The sequence below is a fragment of the Oncorhynchus tshawytscha genome, linkage group LG08, assembly GCF_018296145.1.
Source record: "Oncorhynchus tshawytscha isolate Ot180627B linkage group LG08, Otsh_v2.0, whole genome shotgun sequence".
NCBI classification, from domain to species: domain Eukaryota; kingdom Metazoa; phylum Chordata; class Actinopteri; order Salmoniformes; family Salmonidae; genus Oncorhynchus; species Oncorhynchus tshawytscha.
The window spans coordinates 3,870,639-3,883,995 of NC_056436.1; the positions used below are offsets into that span (position 1 = coordinate 3,870,639).

General features: G+C 45.6%; 1 protein-coding gene across 2 annotated transcripts in view; it reads left to right on the forward strand.

The window, feature by feature from the left end:
- Window positions 1-2,566: 2,566 nt before the first annotated feature.
- Window positions 2,567-13,357, forward strand: part of LOC112255833 (protein numb homolog) — a 90,145-nt gene continuing 79,354 nt past the window's right edge. For both annotated transcript variants that reach the window (XM_042325087.1, XM_042325090.1), the window contains exon 1: window positions 2,567-2,730. The gene's annotated coding sequence lies outside the window, so the exon portion shown is untranslated. The remainder of the gene's footprint in view (window positions 2,731-13,357) is intronic.

Sequence of the window (13,357 nt, forward strand, 5' to 3'; positions counted from 1 at the left end):
GCTTTACAGATTGAATGGAGTCAACAGTATCATTTTAGCCAGACTCAACCCAGTGAGCAAAATAGGTTGAAATGACATATTTTCAACCAGTTTTGCTCACTGGGAAGAGTTGTTGTTGGCCCTTTCTGCTAAGTAGAATGGTGAACTTGGTAAAAACCATGTAAATGCAGTGGTTTTCAGCATCAAACGCTGTTAAAATGTCAAACTATATTGAATAGGACTGTGTCTAAATGGGACAGTCAACGGAACCAGTTAGGGAATGAATGAACGGCTGAATGGACAGGAAGTGAACTCTGGCTAGGTTCCGTCTGACTTTGTTGACATTGTTCAGGATCTTAACCTGTTTATCCAAGTGTTCATTGACCACCATGATGAGATAGGAATGGCACCCTAATTCCCTACGTAGTGCACTACTTTCAACCAGGAACGGCACCCTATTCCCTACGTAGTGCACTACTTTCAACCAGGAATGGCACCCTATTCCCTACGTAGTGCACTACTTTTAACCTGATTCCTATGGGCCCTGGTCAAAAGAAGTGGGGGTCACAGGGCTCAGGCAAAAAGTAGTGACTCATTGCTGGCCTTCTGATTGGTGCAGAGTTACTGAGAGGAATATATGGCTTTATGGTTCTGTAATTCATCCCTGTGTCACCACTACAGAATGAAGTGTTCATTCCAATGAATCGTGAAGGATAAACTCACCTTATGACATATGTTTACATAGGTTTAAGGACCCACCTGACCATCATGATAGGTCTATGCAGGTTAAGGACCCACCTGACCATCATGATAGGTCTATGCAGGTTAAGGACCCACCTGACCATCATGATAGGTCTATGCAGGTTAAGGACCCACCTGACCATCATGAGTCGGTCTATGCAGGTTAAGGACCCACCTGACCATCATGAGTCGGTCTTTACAGGTTAAGGACCCACCTGACCATCATGAGTCGGTCTTTACAGGTTAAGGACCCACCTGACCATCATGAGTTGGTCTATGCAGGTTAAGGACCCACCTGACCATCATGATAGGTCTATGCAGGTTAAGGACCCACCTGACCATCATGAGTTGGTCTATGCAGGTTAAGGACCCACCTGACCATCATGATAGGTCTATGCAGGTTAAGGACCCACCTGACCATCATGAGTTGGTCTATGCAGGTTAAGGACCCACCTGACCATCATGATAGGTCTATGCAGGTTAAGGACCCACCTGACCATCATGATAGGTCTATGCAGGTTAAGGACCCACCTGACCATCATGAGTTGGTCTATGCAGGTTAAGGACCCACCTGACCATCATGATAGGTCTATGCAGGTTAAGGACCCACCTGACCATCATGAGTTGGTCTATGCAGGTTAAGGACCCACCTGACCATCATGATAGGTCTATGCAGGTTAAGGACCCACCTGACCATCATGAGTTGGTCTATGCAGGTTAAGGACCCACCTGACCATCATGATAGGTCTATGCAGGTTAAGGACCCACCTGACCATCATGAGTTGGTCTATGCAGGTTAAGGACCCACCTGACCATCATGAGTTGGTCTATGCAGGTTAAGGACCCACCTGACCATCATGAGTTGGTCTATGCAGGTTAAGGACCCACCTGACCATCATGAGTTGGTCTATGCAGGTTAAGGACCCACCTGACCATCATGAGTTGGTCTATGCAGGTTAAGGACCCACCTGACCATCATGAGTTGGTCTATGCAGGTTAAGGACCCACCTGACCATCATGAGTTGGTCTATGCAGGTTAAGGACCCACCTGACCATCATGATAGGTCTATGCAGGTTAAGGACCCACCTGACCATCATGATAGGTCTATGCAGGTTAAGGACCCACCTGACCATCATGAGTTGGTCTATGCAGGTTAAGGACCCACCTGACCATCATGAGTTGGTCTATGCAGGTTAAGGACCCACCTGACCATCATGATAGGTCTATGCAGGTTAAGGACCCACCTGACCATCATGATAGGTCTATGCAGGTTAAGGACCCACCTGACCATCATGAGTTGGTCTATGCAGGTTAAGGACCCACCTGACCATCATGAGTCAGTCTTTACAGGTTAAGGACCCACCTGACCATCATGAGTTGGTCTATGCAGGTTAAGGACCCACCTGACCATCATGAGTCGGTCTTTTCAAATGAGCTCTATTCTATCAAAAAAATCTTATTGGAATCACATTTTTATAGACAGTGTATTTTCCAAATTGCACACCATACACCACAAAAGTAACCCCGCCCCGTTCACCTGTCTATCACTTAGATTTTTTTCTCTCCAATCGAACACCTTCAATTTCACCTTTTATACTTGCAGACATTGACCAATGGATTAGGACAGGGAGGGACATCCGTTGCTATGGGCGAGTGGACTGGCAGGTGAAACTGGACTGTGAACAGCAGGAGGAACAGGAGGAGCAGGAGCAGCAGGAGTAACAGCAGTAGCAGGAGTAACAGCAGTAGCAGGAGTAACAGCAGTAGCAGGAGTAACAGCAGTAGCAGGAGGAACAGCAGTAACAGCAGTAGCAGGAGGAACAGCAGGAGCAGCAGTAGCAGCAGTAGCAACAGCAGGAGGAACAGCAGTAGCAGGAGGAACAGGAGTAACAGCAGCAGGAGGAGGAGGAGGATAGAGTTCATTTCCAACACTTCTCTGGGAATTTAAATCGTCCCAAGTTCGAGAGATTTGAAATTGACTGACTTTTGGATCGGGGCCCTGATCACAGGTAAGGAGAGAGAGAGAGACAAATGAGGGATTTTTGAAATGATAGCTACTTATTAACGCTTTCGTCGGGTGCGCTTACTATGGAAAAATATATGTTTTGACTGGGGTTCATTGCTCGTAACACTAGCTAGCTATCCAGCAAATGCTAACTAGGTAACTAGCTAGCTGTGGTATTTAATGAACCGAATAAGCTACACGCTAACGGGTGAGTTATACTATTAACTAGCAGTCGGTCGAACTAATATATTTAATGTCGCTTTTACCAGCGAATAAGGCCAATTTTTAACGTCCTGTGGAAAAGTGTCATAACGACTCTAGAAGCTAGCTAGCTAACGTCGGCTAACTAGCGATAACGCTTACCTGGCTAGCTAGTTAACGCGAGTTAACGCTTAACTAGCTGTGCGGCTCGGTTCTAACCGACGTTAATCACCTTTTCTAACGACGTCGTTAGCTAGTTATCTGGTTACTGTCCCGAGTAACTAGCTAGTTTAAGTGATGTTTTATACACAACGTTTAGCTATCACTTGATGTTTTTTAAGGTAGTTAAAATAAAAAAGAAAGTGAAATGTATAACATAATATGGCCTCAAACCTTAACTACCGTAGAGATATTGTAACGTTAGTTCCCAAAGGAGTGTTGAATAACGTTCGTTAATAACTAGCTAACTTTGTTCTCAATTAGATCATTAACTCTACCTAAAAGTAAGTTAGATAACTCTTGTCAGTTAACAGGGTTGAAGTATTATTATTATTTTTTTCCTTCACGGTAATGGTTGGTGTTCTGCTTTTTTAGTTGTTTTCAAACATGGACCTCTTATTAGACACTTTACTGACAATGTAGGTAGGAGTGTTTTCAGGGAGAGTCACCTGAATGGGTAGTTCAGCAGGTAGAGTCTGGGACCAGACATTGGTGTTCTCAAAATGCCATAGATTAAGTGTTTGACAGCAACAAAAAAAGTGGATTATAAGCATAATGGATGGTGCAAACCTGTATGGTAACTGATAATAAGCTATTAAGAACTGCGACTGGTCAACCTGTATGGTACCTCAATATAAGCTATTAAGAACTGCGACTGGTCAACCTGTATGGTACCTCAATATAAGCTATTAAGAACTGCGACTGGTCAACCTGTATGGTACCTCAATATAAGCTATTAAGAACTGCGACTGGTCAACCTGTATGGTACCTCAATATAAGCTATTAAGAACTGCCACTGGTCAACCTGTATGGTACCTCAATATAAGACATTAAGTAAGACCTGCCACTGGTCAACCTGTATGGTACCTCAATATAAGACATTAAGTAAGACCTGCCACTGGTCAACCTGTATGGTACCTCAATATAAGACATTAAGTAAGACCTGCCACTGGTCAACCTGTATGGTACCTCAATATAAGACATTAAGTAAGACCTGCCTCTGGTCAACCTGTATGGTACCTGCTCACAGATCACTGCACCTGTACGTAGCTCATCTGTAAATAGCCCATCCAACTACCTCATCCCCATACTGTTATTTATGTAATTTATTTTGCTCATTTGCACCCCCAGTATCTCTACTTGCACAAGCATCTTCTGTACATCAACCATTCCAGTGTTTAATTGCTATATTGTAATTATCTCGCCACTATGGCCTATTTATTGCCTTACCTCCCTTATCCTACCTCATTTGCACACATTGTATATAGTCAATAATATAATAGAAAAAGTATCTTTGTTTATTCCATGTGTAACTCTGTTGTTTGTTGCACTGCTTTGCTTTATCTTGGCCAGGTCGCAGTTGTAAATGAGAACTTGTTCTCAACTTGCCTACCCGGTTAAATAAAGGTGTTCTCAACTTGCCTACCCGGTTAAATAAAGGTGTTCTCAACTTGCCTACCCGGTTAAATAAAATAAAAACTGATAGTAAGTTCTTAAGACCTGCGACTAGCCGTTGATGAATATTGAGGAAAAAACAAATGTATGAATCTCAAACGCTGCTTTTCATTGCTGACCTGCAGAGGTCACTAATGGACATTGTGTGAAAAGCTAATTAATCGTTTTTCAGCACAATGTGGTGAATGCCCCAGAGGCTTCAGAAAGCCTCGGTTTCCCATCACTAACATTGTCGGAGTTGATTTTCCAACACCCGGCTAGCTGACATACACTTGCCTCGATGCCAAGTAGAGGTGGCCGGGTGTGCACAATATGGTCTTGCCTGCAACTCGAGTCCTCTGGGCAAGACCAGGGAAGAACTGCCCAGGGAAGAACCCATCCCCTCTTCTATTGGCTCCTAACCGATAGGAGAACTAACATGCTGACTACACCGCTCGCGTGCACTGCAGAATAAATTTAGACATGCATGTTATTCAATTATTGCACCCACACTGCTCGCAAGCATCTGCATTGTCAAGGACTAAAATAGAAGTCAGTTCTATTTCTGAAGCAGATCACGCTGTAAGTCCTGCCTCTCCCATCTTCTCATTGGTTTATAGAAGCAGATACCCACGTGCCGTCTCCTCATTGGTTATACCCATGAACGGAGGTCAGTGGTGGTTATACAACTTTATGAAAATCACCATATAAATCCAAAGAAGAAAAAGCCCTGGAAGGTGGAGAGATGACTAGAAATTATTTGGTTGACCGTTTTTATGTGTGGATGAATTGTCAGAGTAGAGGACCTTGTGCATTTCAGGTAAAATAACTCTACGTTTATATCCCAGGACAAATTAGCTAGAAACAGCAAGCTAGCTTAATAGGACAAATTAGCTAGCAACTGCAAGCTAGCTAGATAGGACAAAGTAGCTAGCAACTGCAAGCTAGCTAGATAGGACAAAGTAGCTAGCAACTGCAAGCTAGCTAGATAGGACAAAGTAGCTAGCAACTGCAAGCTAGCTAGATCGGACAAAGTAGCTAGCAACTGCAAGCTAGCTAGATCGGACAAAGTAGCTAGCAACTGCAAGCTAATAGGACAAAGTAGCTAGCAACTGCAAGCTAGCTAGATAGGACAAAGTAGCTAGCAACTGCAAGCTAGCTAGATAGGACAAAGTAGCTAGCAACTGCAAGCTAGCTAGATAGGACAAAGTAGCTAGCAACTGCAAGCTAGCTAGATCGGACAAAGTAGCTAGCAACTGCAAGCTAGCTAGATCGGACAAAGTAGCTAGCAACTCCAAGCTAGCTAGATCGGACAAAGTAGCTAGCAACTCCAAGCTAGCTAGATAGGACAAAGTAGCTAGCAACTGCAAGCTAGCTAGATAGGACAAAGTAGCTAGCAACTGCAAGCTAGCTAGATCGGACAAAGTAGAAAAAGCAACTGCAAGGTGGAGCTAGATCGGACAAAGTAGCTAGCAACTGCAAGCTGTGGCTAGATAGGACAAAGTAGCTAGCAACTGCAAGCTAGCTAGATCAGGACAAAGTAGCTAGCAACTGCAAGCTAGCTAGATAGGACAAAGTAGCTAGCAACTGCAAGCTAGCTAGATAGGACAAAGTAGCTAGCAACTGCAAGCTAGCTAGATAGGACAAAGTAGCTAGCAACTCCAAGCTAGCTAGATCGGACAAAGTAGCTAGCAACTGCAAGCTAGCTAGATAGGACAAAGTAGCTAGCAACTGCAAGCTAGCTAGATAGGACAAAGTAGCTAGCAACTGCAAGCTAGCTAGATAGGACAAAGTAGCTAGCAACTGCAAGCTAGCTAGATAGGACAAAGTAGCTAGCAACTGCAAGCTAGCTAGATAGGACAAAGTAGCTAGCAACTGCAAGCTAGCTAGATAGGACAAAGTAGCTAGCAACTGCAAGCTAGCTAGATCGGACAAAGTAGCTAGCAACTGCAAGCTAGCTAGATAGGACAAAGTAGCTAGCAACTGCAAGCTAGCTAGATAGGACAAAGTAGCTAGCAACTGCAAGCTAGCTAGATAGGACAAAGTAGCTAGCAACTGCAAGCTAGCTAGATAGGACAAAGTAGCTAGCAACTGCAAGCTAGCTAGATAGGACAAAGTAGCTAGCAACTGCAAGCTAGCTAGATCGGACAAAGTAGCTAGCAACTGCAAGCTAAATTCCCATAAATGTTTAATACTTTTCGACCTGTCCCCAATTTAATATAATTGGTTCAGAGTTTGTTTTGATATTTTAACCTGTGTGTCTTGATCGCGTTTGGTGTGGGACAAAATAAATTTGCACACGATTGCGGGTGGCCTGGTTTGGGTACGGTGTAGCGGGTTAGGAGAACCAACGTAGTGGGTTAGGAGAATGACATTTAAGGTTAGGAAAAGGGTTACGCTTAGCTAAAATCTGACAAGGAAGTAGTCAAGAGAAGAGGTGGTAGGGTTTCCCTGGACTCCTCTTCACTGGTTTTGGACAGGATGTGGGTCACAGTCAGACTCTTTTCGGCGGCCAGGGAGTGAAACTCAACACTTGGCCGACATGCGTAATATCCCATTTTAGTCATCGTCAGATTGTGTTTCACGAGCCCAACAGCCCCTGTTCTGTTGACTCTTCAAATCCGTCCTCGTTGAGATTCTCAGTGTTATTCACGTCAAATACAATAGCGAGGAATGTGATCAGACTGACACACACACAGCCACTTATCCACCTCCTGACTCCCTGGAAACATTTCCCACAGAGATTAGGTTATGGGATGGTGTCTGAATAACTGTCAACATTCACCATGAAGTCTTTCTAGAACCCATCATGGCTGTTTCCTGTTCTTCTGCTATGAAGTGATTTCAACAATCACTCCCAGCAGATTAATTCAAGCTGATTTTTCTCTGAATGCAGTTTGATTGCCCACTAGTAAAACGAACATGGGCTGTTGATTGGTTTGTGTGTTTCTATTAGGGGAAGGAAATGACCAAAACAAATGTGTGTTGTCATTAGTATCCTCTAACCATTACTCCTATTGATTGGTTAGTCTGTTGTCATTAGTATCCTCTAACCTCATGACTCCTATTGATTGATTGGTTAGTCTGTTGTCATTAGTATCCTCTAACCTCATGACTCCTATTGATTGATTGGTTAGTCTGTTGTCATTAGTATCCTCTAACCTCATGACTCCTATTGATTGATTGGTTAGTCTGTTGTCATTAGTATCCTCTAACCTCATGACTCCTATTGATTGATTGGTTAGTCTGTTGTCATTAGTATCCTCTAACCTCATGACTCCTATTGATTGATTGGTTAGTCTGTTGTCATTAGTATCCTCTAACCTCATGACTCCTATTGATTGATTGGTCTGTCATTAGTATCCTCTAACCTCATGACGCCTATTGATTGATTGGTTAGTCTGTTGTCATTAGTACCCTCTAACCTCATTACTCCTATTGATTGGTTAGTCTGTTGTCATTAGTATCCTGTAACCACATGACTCCTATTGATTGATTGGTTTGTCTGTTGTCATTAGTATCCTCTAACCTCATGACTCCTATTGATTGATTGGTTTGTCTGTTGTCATTAGTATCCTCTAACCTCATGACTCCTATTGATTGATTGGTTTGTCTGTTGTCATTAGTATCCTCTAACCTCATGACTCCTATTGATTGGTTAGTCTGTTGTCATTAGCATCCTCTAACCTCATGACTCCTATTGATTGATTGGTTAGTCTGTTGTCATTAGCATCCTCTAACCTCATGACTCCTATTGATTGATTGGTTAGTCTGTTGTCATTAGTATCCTCTAACCACATGACTCCTATTGATTGATTGATTGGTTAGTCTGTTATTAGTATCCTGTAACCACATGACTCCTATTGATTGATTGGTCTGTCATTAGTATCCTGTAACCACATGACTCCTATTGATTTTGCTGCTGAAATCATCCAGTTTGTTGTTGTTGGTCAATATGATGTTCTCGTTAGCAGCAATGAGGCCCTCTGCTCTCTCCTGGCACTCCCTTTTTTGGCTGGGCTTTTTCAGAACAACGACAAACTTGATATTGCCATCTTTGTGCATGTTTGGAGCTCATATCTTTTCATCCCCCGGAGGATGACTATGACAAGGCTTTGTATCAACAACAACAAAAACCCTTGGCGATGACCGAGGAGCAAGGATGACCGAGGAGCAAGGATGTCGGCCCGGTACTAAGTCTGTGACTGCGTCTCCACATAGTGAACTACTTTTAACCAGGCCCTGGTCAAAAGTAGTGCACTAAATAGGGAATAGGGTGCTGGTCTATAGTAGTGTACTAAATAGGGAATAGGGTGCTGGTCTATAGTGTACTGAATAGGGAATAGGGTGCTGGTCTATAGTGTACTAAATAGGGTGCTGGTCTATAGTAGTGTACTAAATAGGGAATAGGGTGCTGGTCTATAGTAGTGTACTAAATAGGGAATAGGGTGCTGGTCTATAGTAGTGTACTGAATAGGGTGCTGGTCTATAGTAGTGTACTGAATAGGGTGCTGGTCTATAGTAGTGTACTGAATAGGGTGCTGGTCTATAGTAGTGTACTGAATAGGGTGCTGGTCTATAGTAGTGTACTGAATAGGGTGCTGGTCTATAGTAGTGTACTGAATAGGGTGCTGGTCTATAGTAGTGTACTGAATAGGGTGCTGGTCTATAGTAGTGTACTGAATAGGGTGCTGGTCTATAGTAGTGTACTGAATAGGGTGCTGGTCTATAGTAGTGTACTGAATAGGGTGCTGGTCTATAGTAGTGTACTGAATAGGGTGCTGGTCTATAGTAGTGTACTGAATAGGGTGCTGGTCTATAGTAGTGTACTGAATAGGGTGCTGGTCTATAGTAGTGTACTGAATAGGGTGCTGGTCTATAGTAGTGTACTGAATAGGGTGCTGGTCTATAGTAGTGTACTGAATAGGGTGCTGGTCTATAGTAGTGTACTGAATAGGGTGCTGGTCTATAGTAGTGTACTGAATAGGGTGCTGGTCTATAGTAGTGTACTGAATAGGGTGCTGGTCTATAGTAGTGTACTGAATAGGGTGCTGGTCTATAGTAGTGTACTGAATAGGGTGCTGGTCTATAGTAGTGTACTGAATAGGGTGCTGGTCTATAGTAGTGTACTGAATAGGGTGCTGGTCTATAGTAGTGTACTGAATAGGGTGCTGGTCTATAGTAGTGTACTGAATAGGGTGCTGGTCTATAGTAGTGTACTGAATAGGGTGCTGGTCTATAGTAGTGTACTGAATAGGGTGCTGGTCTATAGTAGTGTACTGAATAGGGTGCTGGTCTATAGTAGTGTACTGAATAGGGTGCTGGTCTATAGTAGTGTACTGAATAGGGTGCTGGTCTATAGTAGTGTACTGAATAGGGTGCTGGTCTATAGTAGTGTACTGAATAGGGTGCTGGTCTATAGTAGTGTACTGAATAGGGTGCTGGTCTATAGTAGTGTACTGAATAGGGTGCTGGTCTATAGTAGTGTACTGAATAGGGTGCTGGTCTATAGTAGTGTACTGAATAGGGAATAGGGTGCTGGTCTATAGTAGTGTACTGAATAGGGTGCTGGTCTATAGTAGTGTACTGAATAGGGTGCTGGTCTATAGTAGTGTACTGAATAGGGTGCTGGTCTATAGTAGTGTACTGAATAGGGTGCTGGTCTATAGTAGTGTACTGAATAGGGTGCTGGTCTATAGTAGTGTACTGAATAGGGAATAGGGTGCTGGTCTATAGTAGTGTACTGAATAGGGTGCTGGTCTATAGTAGTGTACTGAATAGGGTGCTGGTCTATAGTAGTGTACTGAATAGGGTGCTGGTCTATAGTAGTGTACTGAATAGGGTGCTGGTCTATAGTAGTGTACTGAATAGGGTGCTGGTCTATAGTAGTGTACTGAATAGGGTGCTGGTCTATAGTAGTGTACTGAATAGGGAATAGGGTGCTGGTCTATAGTAGTGTACTGAATAGGGTGCTGGTCTATAGTAGTGTACTGAATAGGGTGCTGGTCTATAGTAGTGTACTGAATAGGGTGCTGGTCTATAGTAGTGTACTGAATAGGGTGCTGGTCTATAGTAGTGTACTGAATAGGGTGCTGGTCTATAGTAGTGTACTGAATAGGGTGCTAGTCTATAGTAGTGCACTGAATAGGGAATAGGGTGCTGGTCTATAGTAGTGTACTAAATGGGGAATAGGGTGCTGGTCTATAGTGTACTAAATGGGGAATAGGGTGCTATTTGGAACTGCTAAATCCCATTTTGAAAGTAAATGTTCCTGCGTTGGTCGGAGACGGCATTCACGGTAAACGCTGCACATGTCGGCTTAATCGTAAGTTACCGTTACATTTCTAGCGCGAAATCTGATACGCTTCAGTCCGTGACCTGGTAAACAGATTCATCCTGCTGCTGTTCTGATTGGTTCACTCCAATCATTCAGTCCGTGACCTGGTAAACAGATTCGTCCTGCTGCTGTTCTGATTGGTTCACTCCAATCCTTCAGTCCGTGACCTGGTAAACAGATTCATCCTGCTGCTGTTCTGATTGGTTCACTCCAATCCTTCAGTCCGTGACCTGGTAAACAGATTCATCCTGCTGCTGTTCTGATTGGTTCACTCCAATCATTCAGTCCGTGACCTGGTAAACAGATTCATCCTGCTGCTGTTCTGATTGGTTCACTCCAATCCTTCAGTCCGTGACCTGGTAAACAGATTCGTCCTGCTGTTCTGCTGTTGTGGGACAAGATGACATTTTTCCATGTAAAATGTTCCATCCTAAAATTAGGAATGTGCGATGGCTTTGATTTCTTGTCAACCAGATGGAGAAGGGTTCGGGAATACATTAAAAATACAACGTTGAAGTAGAGACTCCTGACAACTGATATCAACACTTAGCGAAGGCAGATATAAGGATCCTGAACTAAATTTGAAGTTTTAAGGAACATTGCATTGTGCCGTGACGTTCCGTTACCAACAGCTCACGTATCGTGACACGCGGCTCGGGCCGGCCGTGTCTGGTCTGTCTCTGTCTGAACAAATTCATGAAATTCACAATGATACTTTTTTTTTTCTCCTTCTTCACCCAGACAATTGACAGGAGCCAAATTGTATTTATTGGCTTTTCAACAACCACAACAAAAAATGGACAAAAGCCGGCTAATGGAAAACCCTAGTGCTGACCCAGTTTTCAGCACAACTACCTCCATAATGGCTTTTCTGAAATCAAATAACTAGTTTTGACGTTCTTCAGTTCCCGCTTTGCACAGGTGCTGCGCTCATGTGTTACCATGGTGACACACTTATACTTGTCTGTTTATGATGAGAATCATCATTCACACAATTTTAGACTTCTCAAATCAAATATAATCAGTGTGTCATCACTCTGTCTCCAACTGGCTCAATAGACTTCTGAATCACATCATTTGGAAAGGGCTGTCTGTCCTATATTTCTATATGGACTATAATTCAGCTCTCTCCACTGGGCTGTACTGTCTGGAGGGAGAAGGGCCCCCTCCACTGGGCTGTACTGTCTGGAGGGAGAAGGGCCCCCTCCACTGGGCTGTACTGTCTGGAGGGAGAAGGGCCCCCTCCACTGGGCTGTACTGTCTGGAGGGAGAAGGGCCCCCTCCACTGGGCTGTACTGTCTGGAGGGAGCAGGGCCCCCTCCACTGGGCTGTACTGTCTGGAGGGAGAAGGGCCCCCTCCACTGGGCTGTACTGTCTGGAGGGAGCAGGGCCCCTCCACTGGGCTGTACTGTCTGGAGGGAGCAGGGCCCCCTCCACTGGGCTGTACTGTCTGGAGGGAGCAGGGCCCCCTCCACTGGGCTGTACTGTCTGGAGGGAGAAGGGCCCCCTCCACTGGGCTGTACTGTCTGGAGGGAGAAGGGCCCCCTCCACTGGGCTGTACTGTCTGGAGGGAGAAGGGCCCCCTCCACTGGGCTGTACTGTCTGGAGGGAGCAGGGCCCCCCTCCACTGGGCTGTACTGTCTGGAGGGAGCAGGGCCCCCTCCACTGGGCTGTACTGTCTGGAGGGAGCAGGGCCCCCTCCACTGGGCTGTACTGTCTGGAGGGAGCAGGGCCCCACTCCACTGGGCTGTACTGTCTGGAGGGAGCAGGGCCCCCTCCACTGGGCTGTACTGTCTGGAGGGAGCAGGGCCCCCTCCACTGGGCTGTACTGTCTGGAGGGAGAAGGGCCCCCTCCACTGGGCTGTACTGTCTGGAGGGAGCAGGGCCCCCTCCACTGGGCTGTACTGTCTGGAGGGAGCAGGGCCCCCTCCACTGGGCTGTACTGTCTGGAGGAGCAGGGCCCCCTCCACTGGGCTGTACTGTCTGGAGGAGAAGGGCCCCCTCCACTGGGCTGTACTGTCTGGAGGGAGAAGGGTGTACCCCCTCCACTGGGCTGTACTGTCTGGAGGGAGCAGGGCCCCCTCCACTGGGCTGTACTGTCTGGAGGGAGAAGGGCCCCCTCCACTGGGCTGTACTGTCTGGAGGGAGCAGGGCCCCCTCCACTGGGCTGTACTGTCTGGAGGGAGCAGGGGCCCCCTCCACTGGGCTGTACTGTCTGGAGGGAGCAGGGGCCCCCTCCACTGGGCTGTACTGTCTGGAGGGAGCAGGGCCCCCTCCACTGGGCTGTACTGTCTGGAGGGAGCAGGGCCCCCTCCACTGGGCTGTACTGTCTGGAGGGAGCAGGGCCCCCTCCACTGGGCTGTACTGTCTGGAGGGAGAAGGGCCCCCTCCACTGGGCTGTACTGTCTGGAGGGAGCAGGGCCCTCTGCCTTATCAATTC